The following is a 20,491-nucleotide window of genomic DNA, read 5'->3' as shown; positions in this document are numbered from 1 at the left end:
TGTTGTTCCACCCTTATACAAAGTTGGACCAAATCATCAAGGTCCCTATAAGGGAGTAACTCAACTCTATCTCTTATGTCAAAATTAAGACCACTTAGGAATCTAGCAATGGTCAATCTTTCTTCTTCCCTTATCCCAGCCCTCATGAGATATAACTCCATCTTTTGCCTATACTCCTCAACACTCATACCCTTTTGTTGGAGTCTTTGGAGCTTATCCATAAGCTCCCTACTATAATAAGAAGGAATGTGCCTTCTTCTCATAGCACTCCTCAATTCATTCCAATAAGTGATGGGAGGATCATTGTGAAGTCTTCTCTCTCTTTCCAAGGATGTCCACCAATACATGGCTTGTCCTTGAAAAGCTAGGGTGGCCAAAGGAACTTTTCTTTCCTCACCTACTTGATGACAAGTGAAGATTTGCTCCACTTTCATCTCCCAATCCAAGTAGGTGTCCACATTATCTTTTCCATGAAAGTAAGGGAGATCAACCCTTGATTCCCTCACTTTGTGTTCTTTAATGACTCTCCTAGGTGTTGGTTGATAGTAAGCATCCATATGCATACTACCATCATTATCTTGGTTTTGAGAATCATTGGAGCTCTTGGTTGAGCTCCTAGAAGAACCTTTTGGACTTTTATTTTTATTTAAACTTTTTAAAAGTTTTTCTTCTCTTTACTTAATCTTTTGGATTTCTTGTTCCAAAGCCATGATTTGTACTTATTTTTCAAGTTTCTCTTTTTGTTTTTGAAGCATCTCATCATTTTTCCAAAGTTTTAGTGCTTCAACCTCCTTGACAATTCTTTCAAAACTTTTAGGAGTATCAAAGTCACTACTACCTTGAGAATGATGACTCATGGTTAAGCAAAAGAATTTGTATGCTATGCAAAAAGTTATAAAATGTTTTTGGTATTTTCTAGGAATGAAAATAGCACTTGGAAGTCTAAGTGTACAAGTTGCACTATCAAGGGAGGTGAGCTACAAAGAGCCACTTAATAACCAAGCCTTTTCAAGTGGAAATCACTAAACTCCTTTGTGGTATTTCCAATTCCTCAAAACTTTTCACAAAAATTTTTGTATGCTTTTTCACAATTGGTTTGTTTTTAACACTTAACTAAACGTGAACAAATAAAACTACACAATTCTAGACGTTTATAGGCAACAAAGTAAAGCAATTAAGTACAAGAAAACTTGAAAGAAGCAAGTTAAGCAACTAGTCGGATATCCTAAGTGGAAGCTTGAAACATATGAAATTTCCAAGCCACTTCCACTAGTACTACACGTGAGAGTCTATCAAGGATGTAGATATACCTGACCAGCTTCTTAATACTCCCTCCAAGCTTTACAAATTGGTTTAAAAATACAAGAGAATTGACAAAAATTAAACTAGCCTAAAAAGCAATAAAGTGGCGGCTTTGGTGACCAATTAGTGGCGGTTTTGTGTTCAACTTTTCTAACACTTAACCAAGTGTTTAATCCACCACTAATCCTTCAATATGCTGCTCCTGGACCTGCAAAAGAAACACAACAAAGAGGTTAAGGTGGCTGCCTCACAAGGTGAAGGAATTGGTCACTCAAGTGAAGGAGATTTAGGATGATTTTGGTCACTAAATTAGGTCAAATTTGGTGATTATAGTGTCCAAAATTTTTCCTACTCTTTGTTGAGCAATGCTTGATCCTTGAGCAAGGATTTAAGGCCACTTCCAGCACAGGAAATTATTGAAAGAAAACTAGACAAGCAACAAAGCACAATTTGGAAAGCTTATACCAAAATTAAGAGTAATATGTGTATATGACAAGACTCAAAGAAGTTCAACAAGTAAAACTGAAAATTAAGACTCCAAATAAAAGCTAGCACTCAGAGAGAAGAGTTCCTAGATAGGTACTAGAATAGATGAACAAAACCAAAAAAAATTTGAAGACAATTGGACAAGTATAGCAAAAGTAGTAGCCAAAATAATAACAAGGAATCAAGTAGGTTTTTCAACTTGTATACCTCTCGGCTTTTTCCTTTTAATTTTCTTTCTCTATTTTTTTTTAATTCTTTCTTTTTCCAGTATCAAATTAAGAGTCCAGAGAGTATATTTGCCTTTTGTTTCAAAATTTTTAGAGATTCCAAGCTATAGAAACCGAGAATACAAATCAGCCAAAAATTAGGTCAAATTTCAAGTGAGAATGATAAACTAGTGCACTAGTTTTAGGTTTTGGTTTGGATTCTTTTTGAACTATTTTTCTTTTGAACTTTAGGTCTTTTCTTTTGTTTAGGCTCTGTTTTATCTCTGTTTTTCAGCCTCTAAAATTTTTTTATTAAATTTGAATCCACTAGAAATAGGATTACACTTGAAATTTTTTTAGAAGATTTTTAATGGAAGGTGATTTGAAAACTTAAGAACACAAAGGAAACCTAACTCTAAGGAAACTTACTAGAACTAATAGCAAGTTATGAACACAAAAAGGCAAAAGAAAAAGCACATATAGGAGGCAAGAACAATAGGTAAACCGAAAGCAATATATGGACACAAAACTCAAAATAAAACTAGGTTAAACATGCTATTCAAGGAATTTGCAACAAGTAAGGACTAAACACAAACTTCTAAGACAAAACAAAGATTTAAAAACAAAATCTAAATGCAATGCATGAGGTCCAATCACGGACACATACAAGGAATGGAGAGACTCAAAATAAACTCAAAATTAGCACAAAGCAAATAGTTCCTACAAGTTGATTATGGAAGAAAATTCAAGACAATCAACAATGGATCTATGAACTCAATAACATCACAATATAGATCCGAATTGAAACTCAATTAAGACAAACATAAGAACACAAAGAACACAAAATATTCGGACCAAAACAAGATGAAGAACTTATCTCCTTGAAGACCTTGCTCTTGATACCAAAAATGATAGCAAAACTAGGAGAAATGAAAGATGTTCTTCTCCACGGATTTGCTTAGGCCGGATCTTCTTCAATGGAGGATGAATTCTTCAACTCAAGAACACTTGCAAGCTATGAACTCACGGATGAACTCAACCTAGAACTAGGAGGGAAGCATCCAAGCTCAAGCATCAATGGAGAGCACACTTCAAAGAGGAGGATTCTAGGTGAATTCCTAAGGCTTTTGAAGATGAACTCAAGGAGACTTTGAGAGGAAACTCGGCACTATGGCTCACAAATTTCATTAAGGTTCAAAGTAGTACAAATGGTTAAGGAGGTAGCATATATAACATCCGGAAATGGCTCACACTTGGCGCCAATGTGCTAGCCTAATGTGGCGCCAAGTTTTTGAATTCAAATTTGAATTTGAATTCAAAAACTTAACTCACATGCAAGGTCCGGTCACATGGGTGTTTAGTGTCCATTTAGGTTGAATTTGATTAGCATTTAGGGTTGAATTTGTGTCACACTTGTTCAGCCAAGGTGGCGCAAACAATGTGACTCCAAATTCAACTTAAATGCAAGTCAAATTTAACCTAATGTTGCCTAATCCTCAATTTTAATAATTCCTCCTTAAAACCTAATCTAATGACCTAAATACAATGGTCTAATGAATACAATCAATAGGAAATATTACAAGGAAAATAATGAGCCCAATATTGGGTACCAAAAGCCCAAAGGCCCATGAAGCCCAAAACTAGGCCCAACTAGCCTAAACCCTAATCTATGGTCAAAATACAAGACCAACATGAAAATAGATTCCTAAACTAAGAAAGTACAAATAAACATGGTGTATAATCAATTAAGCCCAAGTAAGAAGCACCCTAGGCCCACCAAGCCCATTGGGCCCACCAAGCTCTGAAGCAGTCAAATCTTCAAGTAACCTCCTGGCCATAGCTCTAGTGGTTGGGCCTTTAGCCCATGCTCTTCCATCATCTCCATTGATGCTTGAGCTTGGATGCTTCCCTCCTAGTTCTAGGTTGAGTGCATCCGTGAGTTCTTAAGCTTCTAAGTGTTCTTGAGTTGAAGAATCAAGCCTCCATTGAAGAAGATCCGGCCTAAGCAAATCCGTGGAGAAGATCATCCATCACTTCTCCTAAGTTTGCTATCAATTTTGGTATCAAGAGCAAGGTCTTCAAGGAGATAAGTTCTTCATCTTGTTTTTGTGTCCGTGCTTGTGTTCTTGTATTTCTCCTTGTCTTGTTTGAGTTTCTCTTCGGATCTATATGTTTTAATTCATATTTTGTCTTCATAGATCCATGGTTGATTGTTCTTGATTTTCTTCCTCAATCAACTTGTTTAGGAACTATTTGCTTTGTGCTAATTTTGAGTTTATTTTGAGTCTCTCCATTCCTAATATGTGTCCGTGATTGGACTGCATACATTGCATTTAGATTTTGGTTTTTAATCCATGTTTTGTCTTAGTATGTTTGTGTAGTCTTTATATGTCTTAAAATTCCTTGAATAGCATGTTGACCTAAATTTTCTTTGTGTCTTGTTCATCAATTTGTTGCTCTCGGTTTGCTTATTGATTCTTGCCTCCTATATGTGCTTTTTCTTTTACCTTATTGTGTTCATAACTTGCTATTAGTTCTAGTAAGTTTCTTTAGAGTTAGGTTTCCATTGTGTCTTAAGTTTTCAAATCACATTTCCATTGAAAAAATCTTATAAAAATTTTTGTGACTCAAAATTTCAAGTGCTTAACCTACTTCTAGTGCACTCTTTTTGTGGATTCAAATTTAAAAAAAATTAGAGGCTGAAAACAGAGATAAAACAGAGCCTAAAGTGTTCAAAAGATCAAAAAGAAAAGAGTTCAAAAGGAATCCAAACCAAAAACCTAAAGACTAGTGCACTAGTTATTCAAGTTACTTGAAATTTGACCTAATTTTTGGCTGATTTGTATTCTCGGTTTCTATAGCTTGGAATCATTGAAAATTTTGAAACAAATGGAAAATATACTCTCTGGACTCTTAATTTGATACTGGAAAAAGAAAGAATTAAAAAAAAAATAGAGAAAGAAAATTAAAAGAAAAAAATCCGAGAGGTATACAAGTTGAAAAACCTACTTGATTCCTTGTTATTGTTTTGGCTACTACTTTTGCTATACTTGTCCAATTGTCTTCAAATTTTTTTTGTTTTGTTCATCTATTCTAGTACCTATCTAGGAACTCTTCTCTCTGAGTGCTAGCTTTTATTTGGAGTCTTAATTTTCAGTTTTACTTCTTGAACCTCTTTGAGTCTTGTCATATACATCTATTACTCTTAATTTTGGTATAAGCTTTTCAAATTGTGCTTTTATTGCTTGTCTAGTTTTCTTTCAATAATTTCCTGTGCTGGAAGTGGCCTTAAATCCTTGCTCAAGGATCAAGCATTGCTCAACAAAGAGTAGGAAAAATTTTGGACACTATAATCACCAAATTTGACCTAATTTAGTGACCAAAATCCTCCTAAATCTCATTCACTTGAGTGACCAATTCCTTCACCTTGTGAGGCAGCCACCTTAACCTCTTTGTTGTGTTTCTTTTGCAGGTCCAGGAGCAGCATATTGAAGGATTAGTGGCGGATATTAAACACTTGGTTAAGTGTTAGAAAAGTTGAACACAAAACCGCCACTAATTGGTCACCAAAGCTGCCACTTTATTGCTTTTTAGGCTAGTTTAATTTTTGTCAATTCTCTTGTATTTTTAAACCAATTTGTAAAGCTTGGAGGGAGTATTAAGAAGCTGGTCAGGTATATCTAAATCCTTGATAGACTCTCACGTGTAGTACTAGTGGAAGTGGCTTGGAAATTTCATATGTTTCAAGCTTCCACTTAGGATATCCGACTAGTTGCTTAACTTGCTTCTTTTAAGTTTTCTTGTACTTAATTGCTTTACTTTGTTGCCTATAAACGTCTAGAATTGTGTAGTCTTATTTGCTTACGCTTAGTTAAGTGTCAAAAACAAACAAAGTTGTAAAAAAAAGCATACAAAAATTTTTGTGAAAAGTTTTGGGGAATTGGAAATACCACAAAGGAGTTTAGTGATTTCCACTTGAAAAGGCTTGGTTATTAAGTGGCTCTTTGTAGCTCACCTCCCTTGATAGTGCAACTTGTACACTTAGACTTCCAAGTGCTATTTTCATTCCTAGAAATACCAAAAACATTTTATAACTTTTTGCATAGCATATAATTCTTTTTGCTTAACCATGAGTCATCATTCTCAAGGTAGTAGTGACTTTGATACTCCTAAAAGTTTTGAAAGAATTGTCAAGGAGGTTGAAGCACTAAAACTTTGGAAAAATGATGAGATGCTTCAAAAACAAAAAGAGAAACTTGAAAAAGAAGTACAAATCATGGCTTTGGAACAAGAAATCCAAAAGATTAAGCAAAGGGAAGAAAAACTTTTAAAAAGATTAAATAAAAATAAAAGTCCAAAAGGTTCTTCTAGGAGCTCAACCAAGAGCTCCAATGATTCTCAAAGCCAAGATAATGATGGTAGTATGCATATGGATGCTTACTATCAACCAACACCTAGGAGAGTCATTAAAGAACACAAAGTGAGGGAATCAAGGGTTGATCTCCCTTACTTTCATGGAAAAGATAATGTGGACACCTACTTAGATTGGGAGATGAAAGTGGAGCAAATCTTCACTTGTCATAAAGTAGGTGAGGAAAGAAAAGTTCCCTTAGCCACTCTAGCTTTTCAAGGACAAGCCATGTATTGGTGGACATCCTTGGAAAGAGAAAGAAGACTTCATAATGATCCTCCCATCACTTATTGGAATGAGTTAAGGAGTGCTATGAGAAGAAGGCATATACCTTCCTATTATAGTAGGGAGCTTATGGATAAGCTCCAAAGACTCCAACAAAAGGGTATGAGTGTTGAGGAGTATAGGCAAAAGATGGAGTTATATCTCATGAGGGCTGGGATAAGGGAAGAAGAAAGATTGACCATTGCTAGATTTCTAAGTGGTCTTAATTTTGACATAAGAGATAAAGTTGAGTTACTCCCTTATAGGGACCTTGATGATTTGGTCCAACTTTGTATAAGGGTGGAACAACAAAATTTGAGAAAATCCTCTTTTAAAGGTAAAACTCAATCTAGCTCTTATGTTAAGAAAGACTACAAGAGGGAGGGTCACTTTGATTCCTCTAAGAAATTTGGCAAAGAAAAAGAAAAAGAAAAAGAAAATGAGAAAAATAAAAATATTGTCACTTGTAGTAGCAAAACTAGTGATATCAAATGCTTTAAGTGTCTTGGGAGAGGACACATAGCCTCTCAATGCCCAACTAAAAAAGTGATGATTTTGAAGGGGCAAGACATTTATAGTAGTGTTGATGAATCTAGTTCCACTACTTCAAGTGATAGTGAATCAAGTGAGGAAGACCATTCCATTGAAAGTGCATATCCTTGTGATGGTCAACTTCTCATGATTAGAAGGCTTCTAGGAAGCCAACCTCAAAAGTCCCATCTTTCACAAAGGGAGAACATCTTTCACACAAGGTGTAAAGTTTTAAACAATGCTTGTTCTCTCATTGTAGATAGTGGGTCTTGTTGCAACTGTTGTAGCACAAGGTTGGTGAAGAAGCTTGGTCTTACTATTATTCCTCATCCGAAACCATATCAACTTCATTGGATTAATGAAGATGGGGATATTAATGTTAATCAACAAGTGAAAGTCAAGTTCTCTATTGGTAACTATGAAGACCAAGTGGTTTGTGACATAGTTCCAATGGAAGCTTGCCATATTTTGTTGGGAAGGCCATGGCAATTTGACAAGAAAACCATGCACAATGGCCTTACCAATGAAAATACTTTCACTCATAAAGAAAATAAATTTGTACTTCATCCTTTGTCTCCTTCACAAGTGATAGAGGATCAAGTACAAATGAAAAAGAAAAGAGAAGAAGAAAAAAAAAACTTGAATAAAAAAAAAGAAAAGAAGGAAAAGAAGCATAAGTTTTCAAAGAAGGATGAAGAGAAATCTTTTCCAAAAGAAGGAATTCAACAAGAACTTTTAAAAGAAACTTTGATTGTTGAAAAACCTTCTTACATTCTTTTTTGTAAAGGTATGCTTCAGTGTCATAATTTAAGCATTGAACTTAGTTCTTTATCTCCTCAAGTTTCTCATTTATTAAAAGAATTTGATGATATATTCCCTAGTGAAGGTCCACGAGGCCTTCCTCCTTTTAGGGGTATAGAACATCAAATTGATCTTGTGCCTGGGGCTAGTCTACCCAATAGACCAGCCTATAGGACAAATCCTCAAGAAACTAAGGAGATCGAGAATCAAGTCCATGAATTATTGAATAAGGGTTGGGTACAAAAGAGTTTGAGTCCCTGTGTTGTGCCTGTATTGTTAGTGCCTAAGAAAGATGGAAAATGGAGAATGTGTTGTGATTGTAGGGCCATTAACAATATCACAATCAAGTACAGGCACCCAATCCCTAGACTTGATGATATGCTTGATGAGTTACATGGTGCTTCCATATTTTCTAAAATTGATCTTAAAAGTGGTTATCACCAAATAAGAATTAAAAAGGGTGATGAGTGGAAAACTGCTTTTAAGACCAAATTTGGATTGTATGAGTGGTTAGTTATGCCTTTTGGTTTAACTAATGCACCAAGTACCTTCATGAGGCTTATGAATCATGTCTTGAGAGAATGTATAGGAAAATTTGTTGTTGTTTATTTTGATGATATATTAATCTATAGTAGGTCTCAAGATGATCATTTAGGACATCTTAGAGAAGTTATGATGATCCTTAGGGAAAACCAATTATTTGCAAATCTTGAAAAATGTACTTTTTGTGTGGATCATGTGGTTTTCCTAGGGTTCATTGTAAGCAAAAATGGGGTTCAAGTGGATCCCGAGAAAATTAAAGCCATTCAAGAGTGGCCCAAGCCTAAAAATGTTAGTGAAGTTAGGAGTTTTCATGGTTTAGCAAGTTTTTATAGAAGATTTGTACCTAACTTCTCTAGCATTGCTTCACCCTTGAATGAGCTTGTCAAAAAAGATATTTTATTTGAATGGACTTCCAAACATGACCAAGCATTTCAATTACTTAAAGATCAACTTACTAATGCACCAATTTTAGCTCTACCTAATTTTGAAAAGACTTTTGAGCTAGAATGTGATGCATCAGGAGTTGGCATAGGAGCTGTGTTATTGCAAGGAGGACACCCCATTGCATATTTTAGTGAAAAAATAAAAGGTGCCTCCCTCAATTACCCTACCTATGATAAGGAGTTGTATGCATTGGTTAGAGCTTTACAAACTTGGGAGCACTATCTTGTGTCCAAAGAGTTTGTCATCCATAGTGACCATGAGTCACTTAAATATTTAAGAGGTCAAGGTAAATTAAATAAGAGACATGCCAAATGGTTAGAGTTTCTTGAACAATTTCCATATATTATTAAATTCAAGAAAGGAAAATCCAATGTTGTAGCTGATGCTTTATCTAGGAGACATACCTTGCTTGTGTCCCTAGGGACTCAAATTCTTGGATTTGATAATATTAGGGAATTGTATGAAGACGATCTTGAATTTGGTGTTAATTATAAAAAATGTCAACAAAAAGCTTTTGATGGTTTCTATATGGCTGAGGGGTATTTATACAAAGAAGGAAGATTGTGTATACCCCAAGGATCCATTAGGAAACTATTAATTAAAGAGAGTCATGAAGGTGGGCTTATGGGGCACTTTGGTGTTGATAAAACCCTTAGTTTGCTAAAAGAAAAATTTTATTGGCCCCATATGCGAAAAGATGTCCAAAGGCATTGTTTTAGATGTTTAGCTTGTTTACAAGCTAAGTCTAAAGTAATGCCTCATGGAACCTACACACCTTTGCCTGTTGCTTCTTCTCCTTGGGTAGATATTAGCATGGATTTTGTGCTAGGTTTACCTAGAACCCAAAGGGGAATGGATTCTATTTTTGTGGTAGTGGACCGTTTTAGTAAAATGGCTCATTTTATTCCATGCCACAAAATAGATGATGCAAGCAACATTGCAAAACTCTTCTTTAGAGATGTGGTTAAACTTCATGGGCTTCCTAAAACTATAGTTTCAGATAGAGATACAAAGTTTCTAAGCCATTTTTGGCGTGTCTTATGGTCAAGACTAGGAACTAAACTCCTCTTTTCAACTACTTGTCATCCTCAAACAGATGGCCAAACTGAGGTAGTAAATAGATCTCTATCTACTATGCTTAGGGCAGTCCTAAAGGGTAATCACAAATCTTGGGATGAGTTTTTACCTCATATTGAATTTGCCTACAATAGGGTAGTTCATAAAACTACCAATATTTCTCCTTTTGAGGCTGTTTATGGGTTTAATCCTTTAACTCCTTTGGACTTGATACCTCTTCCTAATGTTGAACATTTCATTCATAAGGAAGGGGCTTCAAGGGCTGATTTTGTTAAGAAACTTCATGAAAGGATTAAAATTCATATTCAAAATCAAAATGAGAAATATGCAAAACAAGGAAATAAAGGTAAGAAGTCTATGATCTTCGAGGAAGGTGATTGGGTTTGGCTTCATTCAAGAAAAGAACGGTTTCCAAATCAAAGGAAGTCTAAACTCAGTCCTAGAGGAGATGGTCCCTTTCAGGTCTTACATCGTATCAATGATAACGCCTATAGACTTGATTTACCCTCTAACTATGGAGTCAGCACCACTTTTAATGTCAGTGATCTTAAACCTTTTGTAGGTGCTAGTAATGATGAGGAAGAGTCTTCAGATTCGAGGACGAATCCTTCTCAAGAGGGAGGGAATGATGGAAGAGCATGGACTAAAGGCCCAACCACTAGAGCTATGGCCAGGAGGTTACTTGAAGATTTGACTGCTTTAGAGCTTAGTGGGCCCAATGGGCTTGGTGGGCCTAGGGTGCTTCTTACTTGGGCTTAATTGATTATACACCATGTTTAATTGTACTTTCTTAGTTTAGGAATCTATTTTCATGTTGGTCTTGTATTTTGACCATAGATTAGGGTTTAGGCTAGTTGGGCCTAGTTTTGGGTTTCATGGGCCTTTGGGCTTTTGGTACCCAATATTGGGCTCATTATTTTCCTTGTAATATTTCCTATTGATTGTATTCATTAGACCATTGTATTTTGGTCATTGGTTTAGGGTTTAAGGAGGTTTAATAGTTCATTTGAATTAGGACAAATTAGGTCAAATTTAGGATGAATTTAAGTTGCATTTAGGTCACACTTTTGGCACCACCTTGGTTGCACAAGTGTGACACCGAAATGCAACCCTAAATTCACTCTAAATTCAACCTAATCTATCATTTAGCTCTACATGACCGGTCATGAGCATGTGACACAAGGTTTGAATTCAAATTTGAATTTGAATTCAAATCTTGGCGCCAACATGTGACCAATCATGTGGCGCCAAGTGTTCTCCTCAAATTCGGATGCTATATGTTTCCCTCCTCTCATCTTTTGTACTCACTTTTGATCATAATTGAAATTTGTGAGCCACTGGCCAAGTTTCCTCTCTCAAAAGTCCCTTAGAGTTCATCTTCAAAACCTTAGGATTTCACCTTAGAATCCTCCTCTTTGAAGTGTGCTCTCCATTGATGCTTGAGCTTGGATGCTTCCCTCCTAGTTCTAGGTTGAGTGCATCCGTGAGTTCTTAAGCTTCTAAGTGTTCTTGAGTTGAAGAGTCAAGCCTCCATTGAAGAAGATCCGGCCTAAGCAAATCCGTGGAGAAGATCATCCATCATTTCTCCTAAGTTTGCTATCATCCTTATTCGGGTGACTTTTTGATTTTCTGGTTTTGTTGCCTCTGCGTAGGCTGTTATCCGCTGGGGGATTCTGTCGTATTGATCTTGATTTGCCTCTTCTGTTAGGCGGATTATTTTGACGTTCGGTGTTTAGCTGAATACCGAATTCCGCTTAGGGAATGGTTATTGATCTTTTCGGATTTTCTCTTTTTGAAGGAGTGCCTCTGAGTAGGCGAATGGGGATTGAGGATCTTATAATCCCAGAGTATTATTTAGAAAGCCTCTTCAGGCTTAGCTTCACTCGTCGCTCGAGTTGGAAAGCTATCTTCCACTGAGGAAGTCTAAGTCCTTTGACTCAGATATTTTGTTTGGATGATCATGCTTCCATTGGGGAATCTTGCTGATCTTGCTCTGATAGCTTTCACTGGGAATTCGGCCCAAGAGTGCAAGCTGAGATGTCTCTAGGGAGTATTATTTCGGCAAGCCTCTCCAGGCTCAGTTATTTTGTACGATTGTTGGATTTTCTGAATTTTTGCCTTTTTTGTCGATTTTTCGGCTTTTTCTGTTGGTTGCTGTCATACACAAGAAATTTTTCCTATTTTTCTATTTTATGCGACTGCCTCATGATAAGGTCTTTGAATGTGCAACTAATGTGTGTGTGATGCACAAAATGCAAGTTTAATCATTTTGTTAATGTTTTTAGAAAAATGAATGGCTCTCCCTATCCTCCTCTTCTTGGAGGAATTTCTGTCGTCGACGTGAGGGAGGATTTCTGTGAGCCTCTTACGCAGGAGATTACGGATTTTATAGGAACCCCTCAAACTTTCTTTATTGACCGATTATTAAAGGAATTTCGTACAATTTTTTAAGAAACACCAATTTAGAGGCATAATCACATGGTCAAGAGAAGAGAAATGAATAGATATTTTATTGATATTCACAAATATTTTTACAGAAAGATACACAAAAGGAATTTCTGAAGAATGGCTGGCCAGGGTAGGCTATATACATTAGGCTTAACAATTATATCTGTAATTGTTGCTCTTACGTTCCCCTAATTGCTTCGGGTGAGATGCCTGAGCCAGGAGTGTAGACACTGCAAGACGCTTGCTTCTAGAAGATAATCACTTGAACCGCCTTTCGGTTTTCGATTCAAGTGATCGTTGCTTGCTTTGTTTTTGTGTCTTATTCTTTTGCCCCTAATTTTTGCCTAGGACGTATCCTAGCGGGGATAAATTCTCCTTTATTTTGCCTAATACCCTTGTACTGGCGGGCTTTTTATTTTGCCCTAACTTTTGCCTAGGACACCCTTTTCGGGGTTTTCATCCTAGCGGGCCTATGCAAGCAACGTCTTCAAGCATAGTACTTATTTACCACGTCAGCGTTGACTGGGTATCGAAGTTCTTCTCCATCCATGTCCGTGAAGATCAATGCTCCTCCTGAGAAGGCTTGCTTCACCACGTATGGTCCTTCGTAATTCGGGGCCCACTTTCCGATTTTGTCCTTTTGAGCTGGTAGCAACTTCTTCCTTACCAGCTCTCCCTCATGGTAGACTCGAGGGTGGACTTTCTTGTCAAAAGCCTTTTTGATCTTCCTCTGATAGGCTTGACCATGGCATATGGCGTTCAGCCGTTTCTCTTCGATAAGATTCAACTGGTCGTATCGGCTTTGAACCCATTTTGCCTCAGAAAGTTTTGCTTCCATGATTACCCTTAGAGAAGGTATCTCGACTTCGACAGGTAGAACTGCCTCCATCCCATAGACGAGGGAGAATGGAGTAGCTCCTGTAGATGTGCGTACTGAAGTCCTATAACCATGAAGAGCGAAGGGTAACATCTCATGCCAGTCTTTAAATGAGACAACCATCTTTTGCACTATTTTCTTGATGTTTTTATTGGCTGCCTCGACTGCCCCATTCATCTTTGGCCGATATGGGGAAGAGTTGTGGTGTTGGATCTTGAATTCTTGGCACAGTTCTTCCACCATTTTGTTATTCAAATTAGATCCATTATCAGTGATGATTTTATCGGGAATACCGTATCTGCATATAATGTTCTTCTTGATGAAGGATGTTACCACCTTTCGGGTCACATGAGCATACGATGCCGCTTCTACCCATTTGGTGAAGTAGTCAATGGCCACAAGGATGAATCTATGTCCATTGGATGCTTTCGGCTCGATGGGTCCAATAACATCCATGCCCCACATTGCGAATGGCCAAGGTGAAGCCAATACGTTGAGTGGAGTCGGTGGGACATGAATGTTGTCGGCGTATGCTTAACACTTATGGCATTTTCGCACGTACTGGTAACAATCCCTTTCCATGGTCGACCAATAGTATCCCGCCCTGAGGATCTTTTTAGCCATTGCAGGCCCGGGGATATGGGTACCGAAAACCCCCTCATGTACTTCTTTGATCATATTTTGAGCTTCGACTCGGTCTATACATCTCAACAAGACCGAGTCATAATTTTTCTTGTAGAGGGTTTCACCGACTAGCAGAAATCCCATGGCCCTTCTTCGGATATGCTTCTTGTCATTATCGTTGGCCGCATCAGGATATTCCTCTTTTGTTAAATATTGCTTGATGTCATGGAACCATGGACGATCATCGACAGCTTTATCTATCAGAAGGCAGAACGCTTGCTTATCGTGCCGCCGGATATTGATGATGGGCATTTCATGCTCACTATCCAAGGCGAACATCGACGAGAGCGTAGCAAGAGCGTCGGCAAACTGATTCTCCTCCCTTGGAATGTATTCAAAGACGACACTTTGGAAGAGATGTGTCAAATCTTTGATGTGCTCAACATATGGTATCAGTTTAGGATTTCGGACTTCCCAATCACCTCGTAGTTGGTAGATGACTAGGGCCGAATCACCAAACACTTTGAGCTTTAGGATACCATTGTTGATGGCTGCTTGGATTCCCAACGCGCAAGCCTCGTATTCAGCCATGTTGTTTGTACAATCGAAGTTGAGTCTTGCCGTTATGGGAATGTATTTTCCTTGTGGAGAGATTAGCACAGTGCCAATCCCTCGTCCAAGCATGTTGGAGGCTCCATCAAAATACATGGTCCACGCATCATCTTTAGGCTCTTCATGTTGTAGATTCATTATATCCTCATCGGGGAAATTATCCTGAAGGGATTGGTAGTCGTTGGTCGGCCCGTGTGCTAGGTAATCAGCTAGGGTACTGCCCTTGATGGCCTTTTGTGTGACATGTATGATGTCAAATTCTGATAACTGTACTTGCCATCGGGCAATCTTCCCAGTGATTATTGGTTTGTCGAACACGTACTTAATTGGATCCATTTTGGAAACCAACCAAGTAGTATGCCTAATCATATACTGCCAGAGCCGTTGTGTTGCCCACGCTAACGCACAGCACGTCTTTTCTAACGGCGTGTAGCGAGTTTCATAGTCGAGAAATTTCTTGCTCAGGTAGTAGATGGCTCGTTCTTTCTTTCCCGTTTCATCTTGTTGTCCTAGCACACCTCCCATGGACTCATCAAGCACGGTTAAGTAGAGGATTAATGGTCTTCCCTCGACAGGTGGCACCAATACTGGTGGATTGGCCAAGCACTGTTTGATCTTATCAAAAGCTTGTTGACAATCCTCATCCCAAGATTCGGAATGATTCTTGCGCAACAGCCTGAATATTGGTTTGCACGTGTCAGTCAACTGTGCGATGAACCTTGCGACATAGTTCACCCTGCCGAGGAATCCTCTTATCTCTTTCTCGGTCTTAGGAGGAGGCATTTCCATTATTGCCTTCACTTTATCGGGGTCCACCTCTATGCCTTTTTTACTGACGATGAACCCGAGAAGCTTACCCGACCGAACTCCGAAAGTACACTTAGCCAGATTTAGCTTAAGCTGATACTTGCGAAGCCGGTTGAATAATTTTCTCAAATATTGGATATGGTCCATTTCTTCCTTCGACTTTGCTATCATGTCGTCCACGTATACTTCGATTTCTTTGTGGATCATGTCGTGGAATAACATCACCATCGCTCGTTGGTAGGTGGCACCCGCATTTTTGAGTCCAAAAGGCATCACCCTGTAGCAGAAAGTGCCCCAGGGTGTAATGAAGGAAGTTTTCTCGCGGTCTTCCACATTCATCTTGATTTGGTTGTACCCAGAGTACCCATCCATAAAGGAATAGAGTGTGTTCGTGGCTGTATGATCCACTAGTGTATCGATGTGCGGTAAGGGAAAATCGTCCTTTGGACTGGCACGATTCAGATCCCTGTAGTCAACACAAACTCTAACCTTTCCATTCTTTTTAATGACTGGCACGATGTTAGCCAGCCATTCGGGATAGCGAGATACAACCAAGAATCTCGCGTCTAATTGCTTTTCTACCTCTTCCTTGATCTTTAAAGACCATTCGGGCTTGATTCGTCGGAGCTTTTGTTTGATGGGTCGAAACCCTTCTTTCAACGGTAACTTGTGCTCGACGATGTTAGAGTCCAAACCGGGCATATCATGATACGACCATGCAAATACGTCCTTATATTCCCTTAACAATTGGATCAATTGCGCCCTTATTTCATCACTGATATGGGTCCCAATGTTGACCTCTTTTATCTCTTGGCCCTGCCCCAAATTCACGGTCTCCAATTTCTCTTGATACGGTTGGAGTATACGAGCTTCTTGATCTAGCAGTCTTTGCAGATCCGGAGAGATGGTCTCCTAATCACTGTCCAACTCAACCCATTCATCCTCAACTTTCGGATCCCGGTCGGAGCGAACAATCACAAACATAATTGTTTTATCAGTTCTGTTTTTGGTTTAGAATTATTAATGTTAATGAGAGAAAGAGAGAAAAGAATAAATGAGAGAATGATGTGTGAAAAATGCCTCTTTATTGATATGTATAAAAAAACTGTACCAAAAAACCCTTATTTATATGAAAAGGATCTCATGATCTCGGGTACTGATCATGAGTCCCAAAAAGAAAAGAAAAATGTGGAGGGGCCCTATCGTGGCTTGCTCTTCTCTCTACTCCTGCTTCGGCAGAGGATTCTTGCTCACGTCGGGCGCTGTCGAATCAAAAGTGATCCACCCAGCATCGATAAGGTCTTGGACCTTATATTTGAGAGCTCTACAGTTCTCCGTTGAATGCCCCGGTGCCCCCGAATGGTATAGACATTTGTCTTGCGGATTGTACCAATCGGGGTAAGGTGGATCAATTTTCCTTGGTGGAATGTAAGCTAGAAGATGAGCTTGCACTAGCTTCGGCAGGAGGTCGCTATATGTGGTCGGAAGTTTATCAAACTTCTTCACAGGGTTGTACTGTGACTTTCCCGACTTCGAAGCGGAGGAAGATGAAGAAATAGTTACGGCGTTGACTCCTCCCTCCTTCTTCTTCCCATAGGTCTTGTTAGCTTCAAATGATTGGGAAGGCTTAGCTAGCTTCCCACTTTTCAGCCCTTGTTCCACTCTTTCTCCAATGGTGATGATGTCCGAGAAGAGCGTTGTCGTGTTCCCTATCATCTTGTCATAATAGGGACCGGTCAACGAGTTTATAAACAGGGACACCGTCTCCTTATCCGACAGCGGGGGCTCTATTTGTGCCGCCAACTCCCTCCATCGTTGGGCGTACGCCTTAAAGGATTCATCACTTTTCTTACTCAAGGCTTGAAGATCGGACCTATCGGGTGTTAGGTCGATGTTATACTTGTAGCGCTTGAGAAATGCGTCGGCCAACTGCTTCCATGTAAGCACCTGATTCCCATCCAGCTGCATATACCAGTTGAGTGCGGTGTCAGCCAAGCTCTCTTGGAAGCAATGGATTAAGAGCTTTTCATTAGTGGCTTATGCAGCCATCTTTCGGCAATACATGGTGAGATGACTTTTGGGGCAAGTCGATCCCACATACTTTGGGAGATCGGGCACTTTCAGCGGCATCTTTGATATCAAAATCATGCCCCTCCAAAGCCCTCAGCCGGTCCTCGAGAGCGTGGAATTGCTCCTTTGAAATCTCGGGCTCTCTAATTGTAATCCCCGCCGCAAGGGGTACAGCTTGCGGAGGCTCTTGCTCTTGCTCCTCCTCATGATGGGATTCATGGTCACTGTGTTGAGCCCCGTGTATGTTTTGGTGACGCATGAGTTCCATCATTTGCGCCATTTGCTCCTTGAGCTGTGAGAGCTCGGCTGTAAGCTTCCTATTTTGTTCCTCCAACGCGTCCATCTTCTTGAGTTTCTGCGCGCGAGTGAGGACAGAGAGATGACCAGCCACTTTCTAAAATGAATGCTTAATCTAATTAGTTTATTTATGGAATGAATACACTCTTGACATGAGCTTGATAACCTTCCATCTTTAAGGTGCTACCCTTTTAAGACGGAGGTTTACCACCCTCCTTGACTTATGATCTCTCCCCTAACGGAGAATCTCAATAGTCATGGGTCTCTTTCACTCATGTCAAGGGGTATTGGTGAGCCTAAAATGAATGGTTATGAGGATGCATGATGTCTTATTGGTAATGATGCACATGCTCCTCACTTTCATTATATTTTCACACATGGTCTTTCCTCTCATGTCATGACATTTTTCATGCATGGGGGTTATTCTTAGACCTCATCACGAGGTTTATTATTAATGCACAGACAATGTCACATAGACCTATACACAAACAATTCACTCATCCACGAACAGTCACGAGCGAATCACGAGGTAGGGGTATCCTGCAGACAAGTGCATATTCAAGGAGGTTCTAACTGTTCTCAGCTGTCTAAGGCCCCCAAGGTGCCCCCATTATAGGGACCCAATCCCTCTCGTCGTAAGTCGATGGAAAGCTCCAACGCACTGTCGGACTTGAGTTCATGGTTTTCACCTTGAGTGATGCTTTCCGACAACGGTCTACGGGCACCTATAGACCCATTCGACAACCGGCCGTACTAACATCCACTCCCTATGGCTTTCCACTCATGCCCCCGGGTATAGAGGGAACTGTTGTGTGCAAAGGTTCGTGTGCAGTTTATATTTCAAACGATTGCGAAAATTTAAACACCCAACAGTTATTAAAGCCAATTAGGTAAAACATATTATCATACAAGCGAGTGTCGCCACCGGCCCGAAACGGGCTTTTGGCATTCGCGAAGGATGGTTGGACTCTTTTATTTGTTTAAAAATATGGATTGCTAGAATGACTTATTCTCAAACTGAGACCTCGTCAAACGAGCAATTTTATTAAAAGGCTCACCAATCCATGTTAATCCCAAGCGGGACCCTCCATAGATTAGCAGTTTTCATAAAAAGGAAGGGTTCATGGAGTCGCCACCAATGTTTTACTCAAAACATTGGAAAAAGGGATAAGGCAATTGATTTTATAAATCAACTTCGGCCATTACAACCAGAGTTGGGTAAGGGAGTCGGTTACGCGTGGGGAAGGTGTTAGCACCCCACAGCGCCCCTTTCGGGTTCCCTATGACAGATTATTTATTAAATAATAGCGCAAAATTACTAAATTACCCCTATTTATTATAAGCAATTATAAATTAACTATCTACATGATGACAGTTTAATATGCACACAGAAAGCAGTAAAAGAAGGGATTTTTAGAAAAGAAACCTCTTGAAGCGTGCTTTCTTATATATCTTGACAGAAATTGGGAAGCGTTTTGGTGTTCCCTCCCTCTACAAGACCGCTCGCTCCCTCCTATCAAATTTTAACTATGGAAATCCGGAGGATTTCCCTTCGACTAGGTTCGAGACTCAAGCAAATGGCTCGTGACTCAAGAACTTCGTCGGATCAACTCTCCGAGTGATTTCTAGGCAGAGCACTGCTCAAAAAAACCCAGAATACTCAAGAAGAGGGTTAAAACTGTGTGTGAAAGTGTGAAATGACGTCCCATTGACGTCATATTTATAGGGAAAAGGCTCAATACGGTCTCTGGGGGTCAATACGGTCAACATTGAAATTTTGAACTACAATACGGCCGTATTGAATTCAATACGGCCGTATTGAAGTTCAAAAAACCTCAATACGGCCGCATTGAAGTTCAGTGCAGCCGTATTGAAGTTCAGTGCAGCCGTATTGAATTCAATGCAGCCGTATTGAAGTTCAGAAACTTCAATACGGCCGTATTGAGTTCAGTGCGGCCGTATTGAAGTTCAAAATGTTCAATACGGCCGTACTGAACCTCTGGGAGGCCGTATTGGGCTTCATTCCTCCCACTTTTCTTATTTTAGCTATTCTAAGACCTCTAAACCTACAGATAGTCATCCTATGGTCTTCTGGGAGTCCTTCCGGCTGACTTTCCTTTGGTCTTCGAGAGTCTTCCAACTTTATTTCCGACCCGGACAATTTTAGGGGTCTACAGCTGCCCCCCCTTTACTTAGTCGGACGGCCTTTTGGTGTACCGGCTGACAAGTAAAGGAGTTGACCCAATTGTCCGGGTGATGTGCCAACCTTCTGACTTGTAGCGTCTTCCGGTGGAAAATTGTTGAGTAGCCTCTCCAGGTTGTTGCATACCTCGGCGTTTCTGACAACCTCGGTAGCTAAGTTTACCCTCTCCAGGGTCAACTTCACTCGACACCCGAGCCGGAAGTTGAACACCAACGTGCCTCTGACAACGCTGATGGTTGAGTACTGCCTCTCCAGGCCTAGCCTCACTCGACGCCCGAGCCGGAAGCTAGACACCAGTGTTAACATCACCGATGATTGAGTACTGCCTCTCCAGGCTCTGCTTCGGTTGTTTCTGACGACCTAGGCAACTAAGTTTACCCTCTCCAGGGTCAACTTCACTCGATGCCCGAGCCGGAAGTTGAACACCAACGTGCCTTTGACGACGCTGATGGTTGAGTACCGCCTGTCGCCACCGGCCCGAAACGGGC

This window comes from Cajanus cajan, chromosome 1, assembly GCF_000230855.2.
Source record: "Cajanus cajan strain Asha chromosome 1, NIPB_CcT2T_4, whole genome shotgun sequence".
NCBI lineage: Eukaryota > Viridiplantae > Streptophyta > Magnoliopsida > Fabales > Fabaceae > Cajanus > Cajanus cajan.
The sequence above is the reverse complement of the archived record's forward strand: the minus strand, read 5'-3'. Positions refer to the sequence as shown.